At 48.0% G+C, this 12,491-nt stretch overlaps 1 long non-coding RNA gene across 1 annotated transcript; it reads left to right on the plus strand.

Annotated features, from left to right (window-relative positions):
• Positions 1 to 2,153: 2,153 nt before the first annotated feature.
• On the plus strand, positions 2,154 to 9,168 carry LOC135319563 (uncharacterized). The gene is made up of 3 exons (XR_010378270.1): positions 2,154 to 2,291; positions 8,077 to 8,243; positions 9,073 to 9,168. It is a non-coding gene; the product is annotated as an uncharacterized LOC135319563 (long non-coding RNA).
• The last annotated feature ends 3,323 nt before the right edge of the window (positions 9,169 to 12,491 follow it).

A 12,491-nucleotide genomic window follows, 5' to 3' on the forward strand; every position in this document is an offset into this window, starting at 1 on the left:
AAAATATTCTGTAGGAGCCAACCTCCTACTCTGTTAAACCCACTCAACTGTAGATTAAGCCAGATTGTTACAAATTTGCAGCCAAAAATTAAATTAAATTTAAAAGCCAAATGACTCAAGAGTCTATCCTTCAAGAATCTTTCCTCCGTCCCTCCTTCCTTGAAAATCTATCCACACTCAGATAAAATACATGTAGAAGCTGGTATCTGCCCTCAGCAGCTTCGAGGCTGGCAGGGAAGACATTTTCAGAAAAAGTCCATTGTAATCCCACTGGTGCAGGTGTGTGTGTGTGTGATGGTAGTGGTGATGAGAAGAGGTATCAAGGAAGACTTCCTAGAGGAGGTGACACTTGAGCTCAAAATATGAGTAAACATTAGAAGGAAAATGTGGGGGATGAGGGGTGATGGGGAAAGTTTCCAGCAGAGAGGATGGCGTGGACAAAGGGCAGAGTGCAGAAATGACAGTCTGTGCAGTAAACTACAGACAGTAGCGAGCATCATGTGAGGGAGTAGAGAGGCTGCAGCAGGCTGAATAATGGCCCCCAAAGACATCAGATCCTAACGCTGAAATCTGTACATGTCACCTCACATGGGAACAGGGTCTTTGTAGATGGACAAAGGATCTGAAAATGAGGAGATTATCCTGGATTATCTGGGTGGACCCTAAATGAGATCACAGGTATCCTTAAGAAATGGAGGCAGCAGGAGATCTGATGGCACTGACAAGGAGGGGCAGGCCATGTGACCACAGAGGCAGAGCTTGGAGTGATGAAGCCACAAGCCAAGGACTGCCTGGAGCCACCAGAAACTCCTAGAGGCAAAGAACAGACTCCCACTAGAGATGAGATGAGAGTTTGCTGGAGAACAGATGTCAGGACTGCCTGGCAGGTCTCATTCAAGAAAGGTTTAGAGGCAAAATTGCTCTGGGTTGAAGAGGACCAAGAAGCACCGGAGCTGCCACAGGGCGTGTCTAACAGGAGGGACTCGGGGCTGCGGCAGCCTTGACTCCGCACCAGCGCCCCACCTCTGCGGGACCGACGGGGCTCCCTTCCTGGGTCCTGCATCCCGGGCCCCTCTCCAGCCCCTGGGCTGTGTGAGAGGAGCACAAAGCCGCCTCCAGGAGAGGACAGTCAGGATCCTGGCGGCATGTCCCTGGAAGCAGGCAAAGCACATTGTCCTGTCAGGACTGGGATAATTGGGGCAGCAACGGAAATGCACTTCTCACCTATTTTCTGCCTGATTGAAGAGAACTTTGCAGTCATTTAGGGCCCTCACACCCCTATAATCAGAGCATGTGTCACTCAGATGGAGGCAGAAAACTGGGTCACCGTGTGGGCTCCAGAGCCTCCAGGATGTGACAAAGAGAACAGGCCCACCAGGTCCTGTGCCCCGCAAGGACATGGCCCACTCCATGCAGCCCCTCAGCAAGGGCCACGTTCAGGAAGCAGGCCGAACGCACATCACTGCCTCAGATCAACAATATCAGATCTCCTCTTCGGTACGTCAGGACCCCTGTCTCAGGAAGATTCCATGGCGTTCTGGTTGCTTTTATTTTAAGCCTAAGTACCATTATGATATTCAGTTCTCTCCAGGGATCTAAAATTCAGTCAAATCTATAACAAAACTGCAGTCTCCAGGACTTTCAAAGCTTCTCCCCTGGCCGCTCTGCAGATTCTGTCTTCACTCCTCCTTGGTCGGCATGGGGGAGGATAGAACGAGAGGGAAAGTGCAAAGCTTGTCCTGCTCTCCGGGGGGCTCTCTTGGCCGGCACACTTCCTTTACAACAGGCTGGCTCTCATATGGGCCCCTGGTGGGTTCTTTGGGCCCAGTCTCCATATGCCACCATGCCGAGACCTCTGCCCTGGGCCTATCTATGGTGGACATGATGTGCTGCCCCAACACCCACTCCCCCAGGGAAGGGCCTGTTGCCCAGCCGCTGTCAGCCCCAGGGAGAGCCACAGAGAGCTGCAGTGCCCAGGTCACACCCTTCCAACGGCACGCCCACCTGCTGGCTGATGGAGGCCCAGTGTTAGGGCCTGGTCCCCTCTGACAGGCACCTTGGGATTGGTTTAGGTCTGCAGCACAGCTCGCCTTCTATCCACCCACCCTGCTTCCTCCCCTCCCTTCCACAGGGTCTCTCCTGGGCCGCTCCCTAACAAACATCCCGCACACAGGAGTGTCTCAGAGTCTGCTCTCTGGAGGATCCGAACACAACCCCTTAAGCGACAAGCTCCCGGCCCTGTGGCTCAGCCCACCCAGCCTCCTACTGCAGGGACCCCTCAGCCCCAGCAGGTGAGTGGGCTCAAGCCCAGCTCCCTCCACAATCCCCACTGAGCCACAGGAACCGTGGGGATGCCCCACTTGTCCTTGCCGCACCAGCTGCTGCCCCTCTCCCCTGCCCCGCTTTGCCAGCATCATCCCTCCTGGAAGCAGGCACCACTCTCCATCTTCATGTGTGTCCCCCACCCGCACGCTCTGTGAGATACATCAATGTTTTGCTGTCAGGAACTCACTTGAACTCTGCCTTAGAGGTGGCACGGAGCAGGCTCTTAGGTTTTCTGCCGCTCAGTATGTGGCCAGCCAGGGCATGAGACACTACTCTCCCCTGCTGATAGATGCCCCAAACCCCCCAAGTCCTTCCCCCCAGCACTTGACTCTGAAGCAGGGGAAAGCCGCCATGGCTGTCTGTAGGGTCTCATTAGTTAGCTGTGCTCACACAAGATCTGGAAGGAAGAACAGAGGTAGAGACCACGCCCTCCCCGCTGCTTCAGTTGCAGAGATGTTGAATTTTTTTTCCCCGGCAGCTTTGCCAGTGTTGAGAGGCAGTTGTAGCTGTGGCCGTGGCAGCGTCCCCATCCTTGGGTCAAGGAGAGGCAGTGGTCTGAGGTCTCCCACGCCTGCAAATGCTCCCGAAGCCCTGTCTTCCTTGTGAGGCAGAGGCAGCATCTCCCGCAGGGTCTGCAGGGGTGTTCTGGGTCCTTGAAATGGTGTTGTAAACACCAAATTTCCAGTAACAAATCCTTTCCTACCCAAAACAGCCAGAGGGCTTTCTGTTTGTCTTGCATGTACATGACTAGCCTTTCTCTTTACCACCCCTTCTCATCCTCAACTGTGCACATGGAATCCTTGGGGACCCTTGTCAAAATGCAGGTTCTGATCAGTGGGTCTTGTGTGAAGCCTGAGAGCCTGCATTTCTGACAAGTTCCAGGTAATGCCTTTGCAGTCACCCCACCTAAGAAAGTGCTAACATGCAATAGTGCTCAGCAAACACTGGCAGGACTCACCGAGGGGAGGAGCCGAAGCCAGTGGCTGGGGTGGGAGCCTCACCTCCAGCCTCACTTACCCAGGGCTGCCCTGACTGGCCCATGCTGCAGGGCAGACAATACCCAGCTGCAAACTCAGCCATATTCCAGACAATGCCGTGAGAATGCTGGTGAGCGTTAGACATGCAGTACTTAACACAGTTTTGTAGAATATTTCTGGAGAAACTTTACAAAACAATAAGGAAAAGACTAGATTACCAACAAGATGAATAACTAAAATGATATGTGGGAGTGGATTCTTGAGTGTTGTCTAGAATTCAAAATATTAGTCATTGTCAGATACTGAAAGGACACACCTTACTGATGTCTCTAAAATGTGACAAAAGAATTTAGAGGGGGGAGGGTATGGCTCAGTGGCAGAGTGCGTGCTTAGCATGCATGAGGTCCTGGGTTCTATCCCTGGTACCTCCACTAAAAAATAAATAAATAAACCTAGTTCCTCCCCCTAACCCCAGAAAAAGAAAAATTTGGAAAAAAAAAAAAAAGGACAGGAAAAACAAGAGTTTAAAAAAAAGAGAATTTAGAAATTAAAATGATGGGGATATTTTTCTTCTTTTTTTACATAGGTACTTAAATATTTATTGAGTGAATTAACTGCCTATGTAATATGAAAAAGAAAATATGCCCAAAATGTCATTCTAAGCTTTAAAGTATGAGACAGACTAGAATGGTTCCAGAGGCCGTATTCTGGAAAGGGGTCACTAAAAAATCCCAGCATTCCATACTTACTTCCAGTAGCTTACCCATATATTCCTCTGGCCCCAAGTTATGCAAATTTTTATTTCATTGTCCTATTATTTTCAACGTATTTTTGAGAACTGCTTCAAATCCTTTGTGAAACGAGGCAGGAGACAGAAGAGCAGACAAAACCAATGAAATCAGCAGCCCCAAATCGAACGGGATATAGACTATGGATGTGGACGAGAGAGGGGTTGCGCATAAGACAGGAGAGATACCGTTCACCCCAGTTACAGACAGCCTCCGGCCCAACGTCTTAATTTTACATCTTACTTTCTAAAAGGGCAGGAGGTTCTCTGATCATTTGGAAGAGCTCCCTGGCCATCAAGAGGTAGGAGATTCCACAGCCTTGGCGATGGCCCAGTCACCTCCTGCTGCCATGGGGACAGAGATTAGCAGGCACTAAGCTCCCTGGGCTCAGAGGTGCTGGCAGGGCCAGGCAGAAGGGCCCACTGTGCCTCTCCACCCGGGGGTCACTGAGGGTGCTGGGTACACCTAATCCAGCTGCAAACAACAGCTGCTCGGGGCTGGGCTCCACGGCTGCCCATCTGCCGCCCTCCCTCCTTGGCCAGAGATGCTCAGGTGTCCTTAAGATGGCCCCTATCCCTCACAGCATCCCTCCTCGTTCCCCCGGGTTTGGATCTGTGTCTGGGATGGGGATTTTCCTTCCCCCGGGCAGGGTGGGTCCCGGACATGCCATCTGCCCTCCACTATCCCACGCCCTTCCCCAGGGCCCCTCACCACATGCAGCAGGAGAGGGAGGGAGGGGCTGAGCTGGAGGCTCTGAAGCCATCTGAATCCTGGCTCCAGCTTTGTGACTTTTGGCAAGTTACTTAGTCTCTCTGTGCCTGATTCCTTAGCTACAGTATGGAGACAGCAACAGTAGGCGCTTCAGAGAAGCGGAGCTGAGTCCATTAGATAACGTGAAGACGTCTACAGCGTCTGGCTCAGGTGCCCGCGCCCGCTAGCTCTTTGTAGCCCCCGCATTCCCTCTGACCCTCCAGAAGGCACCCCGGCAGCATACCTCCCCTCTAACTCCAGCAGGGCCTTCAATTCCATCTGTCTGCGCTCTGACAAGGTGAGCCAGAGGCAGCCTTGTATATATAACCCTCTTCAGGAAGTGTCCTGAAATCTATGAATGGACCTTAAGAATCTAGTGGAAGACTATAAAACTAAAGGCCTGCAGCTGAATTCTGGCCCTGTCAGTGAGCCCTCATCCTAGTGGAGATCCCGTTGCCAAAGCCTCATCACCCCGGCAGCAGAGTCTCAATAATTGTATGCTGCTTCCTGTTGGGAACTGGATTTAGAAAACACAGTTTTATACTAAAATATGAGTATCTGGGGGCCACTGTCCTAGGAAGGGGGCTCCGCCTGCTCTCCCTCCTGTCCGGCAGGGTCGGCAGGCTTGCACAGCCTCAGCTGTGAGGCCCCTAGAGGGGAGCTGGTCTTTGTTCCCTATTAGAACACCTAAAATGTAGAACCCCACAAACTCAGAAAAAGGTTCAAAAGCTGTTTGAAAGGATCAAATGATAATGTTATGCAAAACTGGGGGGAGCCCACTGAAGTCAATGGAAGGGTGAATGGAGGCCATGAACCTGAATCTGTAGGGAGCTTCTGAATTAGGTGGCCTCTGACACCCCTTCGAGTTGTGCCTCGTGGCAGTGACGCCTTCCGTTCTGTGATACTTGCAGCCCCTAGGGGCCCCAGCCCAGCCTCTCCGTTCTGTTCTTGAGAGGAGGGATTGTGGAGCGGTCACACTCTTCCCTGGCCTCCCTCTCACTGCACCCCTGGGCCGGGCTCACACAGGATAAAACACGCACCGGGAAGGTGTCTGCAAGCTGAGACAAGCCGGCCCTCGCCTGTGCGGTGGGGCAACTCGAAGGTGGTGGCTTCCTATTTTCACCTCATCAGTGAGAAGCAGCTGGAAGGCAAGCCAGAACCGAGGGTCGCCATCTCCCAGGTCTCTCCAGCAATGGAATGAGCTAGTCCTTTCTCACCAAGGTTTGAATGACTTGAAAATGCAGATTAACCCTTCACACACTTACTGGCACCCACCCAGACCCGGGGGGGAGGATGTGTGCTCCTTGGGAGGGGGGCTGCGGAGCCTCAGGCTTGACTTGTGCTTTCTGCCGTGGGTCCTGGGCACCAACCACATGTCAGACGGGAGCCAGAGATGCAGTCTCTTATTTCATCCTCACAACAACCCTCAAAAGTTGGTATTATTATGCCTTTTTATATGTGATGAAACAGGCTCAGGGGACACTAGAGAAGTGTGGAGTCAGAATTCCAGAGACCAGAGTCTTAGCCGTTCCCTCCCTCCCGGAGAGGTTAATGCCTCTGGCTGTTCTCTTCCCTCCACACTGCCCCCTTTTCTCACCAGGCTAACTCCTCTCATCCTTCAGATGAGACCCCAGCTCAGGTCCCAGCTCTGCCAGAAGCCTTCCTGGACCCCGCCAGTCTGGGTCAGGCGCCCGGGGTCTCTGCTCCCATAGTCCCTTGTGCACCTGTCTCTCACCTGCTCTCAGTGAACCCCACCCCAGCCTGCTGCTTTCTCTGCCTCCCCATCTGGTCTGTAAACTTGGGTCTGCAAAGACCACACCCTATCGCCCTTTCAGCCCAATGCCTTGTTCAGGCTGTGATACTCAAAAAGCTCAAGAAATGTTTGTGGAAAGAATTAATGAGGAAATACAAGGGGACCCCTGCAAACCCAGCCTCACTCACCACTGTGGACACAGAAGGCTGCAGGGGCCGCAGGGCAGCAGGCCAGTAGGCCAGTGGCCGGGTGAGATGGGTTATGCAAGCCGGATGCGCAGCCACCCAGTCCGAAACGGCCCCAACCCTGGGACTGTCCGCCAGCCTCCTGCCGGCAACGTGAAAAAGCAGGCTATTTTACAAACCTTCAAAATTGTAAAAACACCACGAATACCCAAAAAGCATGTCACTGAGCTGCATCTCATCTCAAAGTGTCCAGTTTGCAACCTCTGCAGAAGCATCTGGGAGGAATTAGGACCTAAAGTCTGGCTCCCGAGCAGCCATCTCCCACTCGCCTTGAGAAGTGGCAAGTTCAGCCTCAGGACGGGGCCTGCTGCCGACATCTACCTCCCCACGCCCTTTTCCAAAGCCCCTGGAAACCCAGAGCAGGTACAGGGCCACCAGGGATGAGGTTTTCCTTTTCCCCTTGCCCAGGACAGGTGCTCCCAGAGCCTCCAACTCCCCCAAGTCCATTCTGAAAGGCAGGCTCTACCTACTGCGGGGCAAGATCACTCTTCCCCGAGGTCTCTCAGCCGCACTTCACAATCCCAGCAGACTTTTCTAGACCGTGTCGCTCTGTCTGAGTTATAGCTGGTGACATTGTCTCTGCTCTGATCATGAACTTGAAGACGAGGGAAGGAGTGGATAGTTTAGCACCATACCGGGCTTTGCAGGAATAACACGTTCGGGTCACTCACTTCCTCTGGAGAATTAGCCCTAGACCCAGGGACAACTGCCTCACCCCCACCCCAGGCTGTGACAGCAGGTGGGCCGGCCACCCACCTTATCTGGAGAGCCGCAATCAGATGTGAGTGCTGCGCGTTGCTAGGGAGCAACTGGCAACAGCTGGCTGAGAAACAAGTCGTGTCCTCGGGAAAGCATGTTCTTGGCCTCTAATTAAATGCTGCTGCAGCGTCTTCTCCTTCAGGGAGCTATAGAAATGTGCCGAATTAATGCAGGCAGGAGCAGGCAGGGAGCAGCAGGTTCACAAGCCTGTTAAGGCCCCTCCTGTCTGTGCAAAGGAAAGGCTCAGGGGGCAGGAATGAAATTGCTAAGCCCCCAGGAGGTTGCTAAAGAAAATCCTGGCCTCAGACTACTCAGCTCAACTAAGCCCACAGAGAGTCTATCTAATACCACTTCTGTTGCTACAGCTAAATTCATTGCTTAAACACTTTTAGAAGCTTATTAAATCTCACTTCTGGGTATATATCCAAAAGAATTGAAAGCAGGATCTCAAAGAGGTATTTGCACACTTATGTTCACAGGAGAATTATTCACAATAGCCATGAGGTGGAAGCAACCCAAATGTCCATCAACGGATGAATGGATAAATAAAATGTAGTATATACATATAATGGAATATTATTCAGCCTTAAAAAGGAAGGAAATTCTGACCCATGCTACAACATGGATGAACCTTGAGAACACCACGGTAAGTGAAATAAGAGACACAAAATGACAAATACTGTACAATTCTATTTATATGAGGTAACTAAAGTAGTCATTCATAGAAACAGAAGGAGCTGGGATGAGGGGGAGATGCGGAATTATCGTTTAATGGATATAGAAGTTTGCAAGGTGAAAAAGTTGTAGAGATTCGTTGCACAACAATGTGAACGTACTTAACACTACTGAACAATACTCTTAGAAATAGGTAAGGTGGGTAATTTAATGTTTTTTACCAAAATTACAAATTAAGAAAAAGCTCATTAAAAATGTTTAAGTAACACATGTTCACAGTAAAAAGAGTTACAAAGATAAAAGGAATAAGCTAAAACATGAATGTCCAGCCCCTCCACCCCCGGGCCCCCTCTGCAAAGGTAACTAATAGCACCTTGTGTGCCTTCAAAAGGGTTTATGACTCTAAGAACATGTGTGTATTTATGTCCATATTGATTTTAATGTCAGTTCAGATTTTAGTCTTTTTTTTTTTTTTTTTTTTTTACAAAAAATAGCATCACATTAAACACAGTTGGTCAATTTAATACGTCTCAGAGAGCTTTCCAAATCAGTACGTATGGGTCTGCTTCAATATTTTTTAACAGCTGGATCAGATCCCATGTTACGGACATTTTATTTAGTCTGTCCTCTATTGATGCACATTTAGTAGTTTCTACTTTTTCATTTTAAAAAAAGTTGCAATGAAAAGCTTTATACATATTATTTTGCTCTCATATGCAAATGTTTTGGCTTGATACATAGAATTTGACTGGGCTAAAAGATACGCATATTTATTAAGATACTGCTCTTTGTCTTTCAAGAAATCTGAATCTACTCCCTCTCCTACCAACAGTGGAGAGCGCCCTACGCTCCTGACAATACTGGGTCATCAAACGTTTTTAACCTTTGCTAATCTGATGGGTGAAAAATACATATTTTAAGCATTTTTCGTATTGCTGTTGACCATGTATATTATTTTCTGTGAACATCCTGCTAATAATATTCTGTGCCCATTTTTTTCCCTTGGGATGGTTCATCTTTTTATTGTATATTTTTTTAAATGTTTTAAGCTAAGGAAATCAATCCTTTGATAAAGGGGCTGTCATTTGATTTTGCTTTGATATTTTTTTGCCACGCGTAAGTTTTCATTTGTATGTATTCAATGTTTTGGAGGTTTTGTCCCCTTCTTAAAAGGGGCTTACTGCAATTATAAACAGAAACCTAGAGGGCAATGGCACCTCAGCAATTAGAGGTCTATTTTGTGTCTCTTATCTTTCTCTGACCTTGACACTTGCTGCCTGCCCCTCCCTGAATCTTCTCTTGGTGAGACCCAGAGAAATGTTCCTTCTCCATCTCTCCCCATTCTACCTTTTTTAGGAAACTCGACATCTTTCTAACAATGCTTTCCAGCCTTCCAAAACTCATCCTCCTACTTGATAACCAGGAAAGAAATCTCCTGTCCCTCCAGAATCTTGAGGGGATGTGTCACAGTCATGAGGCTGGCTGCCACAATGTACCACTAACAAAGAAGAGCCCAGATACTTAAACCATGACAAAGCTTTTTCAGTCCTTGCAAGCACTATTTTATACAGTATTAACTATGCCTTTTATTTTCTGATGCTTTGACATCTTGGGGCCTTGCTGACCCTGTAGGGAATTCCAGTCCCAGAGTTCGGGAATTCCTGGATTAGCAAACAATTTCCTGGGAGTGTGCCTTTCATAACACACCAACCAATCCAGAGTCAATACCCAACCACCTCCTACATGGGGCTCTCACACTCTGAGCCACTATCCAGCTGCCCTAATCACCCCAGGGCCAAGGATGAGACAACTAGTGACAGCCCTCCGTCCCAGAGCCCACCCGAATTACTCAGGGCATCCTGAAGAACATCCAGTTTCATCAGCGTTTCCCATTTGACTTCAACCTTAATTTCATTTTCTTCCTATATGGAATCACATATCCCTGGAAGTTAATTCACATATCCCAACGTCAGCATGAAGTTTCCAACAGATTGGTCCATGCCTTGATGATGAGTCCTGTGCTTTGCATGAACTGGTCACACTAGGCCTCTCACTGCATTAGGAACATCTTCATTTATTCCAAGGGATGTGACAGTTTCCCCTTCATTCTTTGCCTTATCTGGTGTTTGACAGGCAAACGTTTTGCACCCATCTCAGCATGTCAGTAAAATTTCAGTTACTAGTGTGTATCTTTCTTTAGTTCCAAAAAGCACTTAGTTGCTGCTTTGCAACAAATATGGGTTCATAATATTCTTCCAGTGGCAAAGCTTTGCTTCAGTAATACCAAAATTAACCCCTCTGCTCTACTTCTGTACCTTTCTCAGTACAAAATAACCTTTCATTATATTACGAAATCACAGTATAATCTTTTTGAAGACACCTTAAATAGCACATCCATTTAACACACGTGGTATCAGTAATGCATACGACCGGACAGAAATGATGGCAACATGCTCACTGTGCACACGCACCTTGAGTATTCTGTCCAGGTGACGACAGCAGTGACATCACAGCTGCTGCCTGGCACTGATACGATGACAATTTTAGATACACTCCGATTTCGAAAAATGCATCCCAGAATTGACGCGATGAAGTAAACACCTTCCTGTGTAAAGTACTCATTAGCATCATTTCTGGTCCATAGTAAGCTCTTAATGTTAACAACAGACTCTCAGCAAACAAAGCTCCCTCTATCCAAAGTGTCTGGCTGCAAAGAGGGTTAGGGATGGTCTGATCTTTTCAGACCTGGGTAACTGGGGACAGCAGTCATAGTAGCAGAATGGTACCATCTCAGAGGCCACCAGCCTCCTGTGGGTGATCAGGGGCTGGGCCTGGAAAAAGGCAACCGTATGTCGCTTGGTCATCAAGGAATGAAGTATTTAGTTAATACTCATTTAGTGCTCACATCTACCTGCAAAGTGGAAATTATCTTCATTTGACAGAGGGGACACAGAGACTCGGTAAAGTTTTTGTTATCAACCCCAGGGTTACATGGCTGGTAGGCACCAGACCTCATCTGCCGGCCTGAGCTGTTCTCATAATTCTGTCAGGGCACCATCTGTAAAGAACTGGAGTCCTACTATTCATCTCTCTGCTTCCTACATTGTTTCTGCCTCTGGTAATCAAATGTTATATGAGGGTGAAAGCTTTCAGAATTTTCTTTTTAAACAACAGAGGATTGTAGCTATAAAGGGTATACACTGAGCAGATTAATGTTGTAAACAAAATTACCCCCTAGAACATCAAAACCACTTAATATGCTCAATTGCTTTCAGAGCACGCATTGCCGAGAACCGTTATGCTGATTACCAATAATTATAATCTACTCATTAAGGAAAGTCCCTAAGGGCTTCTACAAAGGAACACTTCATGGCTAAGATGGAGTTACTCTGTGTACTTGAAAATAATGAAGCTACCATTCTTTTAAAAATTATCTAATTTAGGCTTTTCACTGATTTATGTGCTTCTCTGTAAGGCCTCAAAATGAAACGTTTTGCTAAATTTAAATGGAAGCTTTCTCTCAAAGGTCTAGAGCATCTTCAAACTGATGGTTGACATGCTACCTTCCTGTGTCAGTAGGGCTGAGAGGAGAGAGGTTCAGGGAAGGAAGAATTTAGATCTGAAAGGTATATACCTTGAAATCTCTGCTTTTCTTTAACATTTTGGTTCCAAAGAACTTGTTTCTCCAAAGATTCTTGAGATTCACTGGATCTTTGTGGAAAGAAGACACTAGAATTTACATAAAGCAGCTTTAAATCCTTTAGAAACAAAGTTAGTATAAACAAACACATAGGGGTTGAGAACTAATTATGGGTCAAGTACACAATTGGCTGAGTGATTTATCTCCCATTTTAGTTAAATCCTTTTAGGCACAAGAAACAGCCAGGCCAGCTCATGTACGACTGCAGAGGGCTAAAGGGAGAGCCAGAAATCGAAGAATAGGAATCGAAGAATAGGAATCATAACGGGCCTCACGGGAACTGGGACTGACTCTAAGAATGTTCCCAGACATCAAGAATTTCATGACTCTTTCCAGAGGTGACCTGCCTTTCTCTTTGTATTTGCTTTCTCAACTGTAAGAAACAAAAAAATCCAATTCAAAGTGGCCTAAATAGTAAGGCAACTTACTGTCTCACAGAACTAGAAATCCAGATGTACAGAGGGTTGCAGGGGTTTGTGACCTAGTCAACCGACTCTGCCACCTCTGAGCTGGCTTCTT

The sequence above is a fragment of the Camelus dromedarius genome, chromosome 29 (genome assembly GCF_036321535.1).
Source record: "Camelus dromedarius isolate mCamDro1 chromosome 29, mCamDro1.pat, whole genome shotgun sequence".
NCBI classification, from domain to species: Eukaryota; Metazoa; Chordata; class Mammalia; order Artiodactyla; family Camelidae; genus Camelus; species Camelus dromedarius.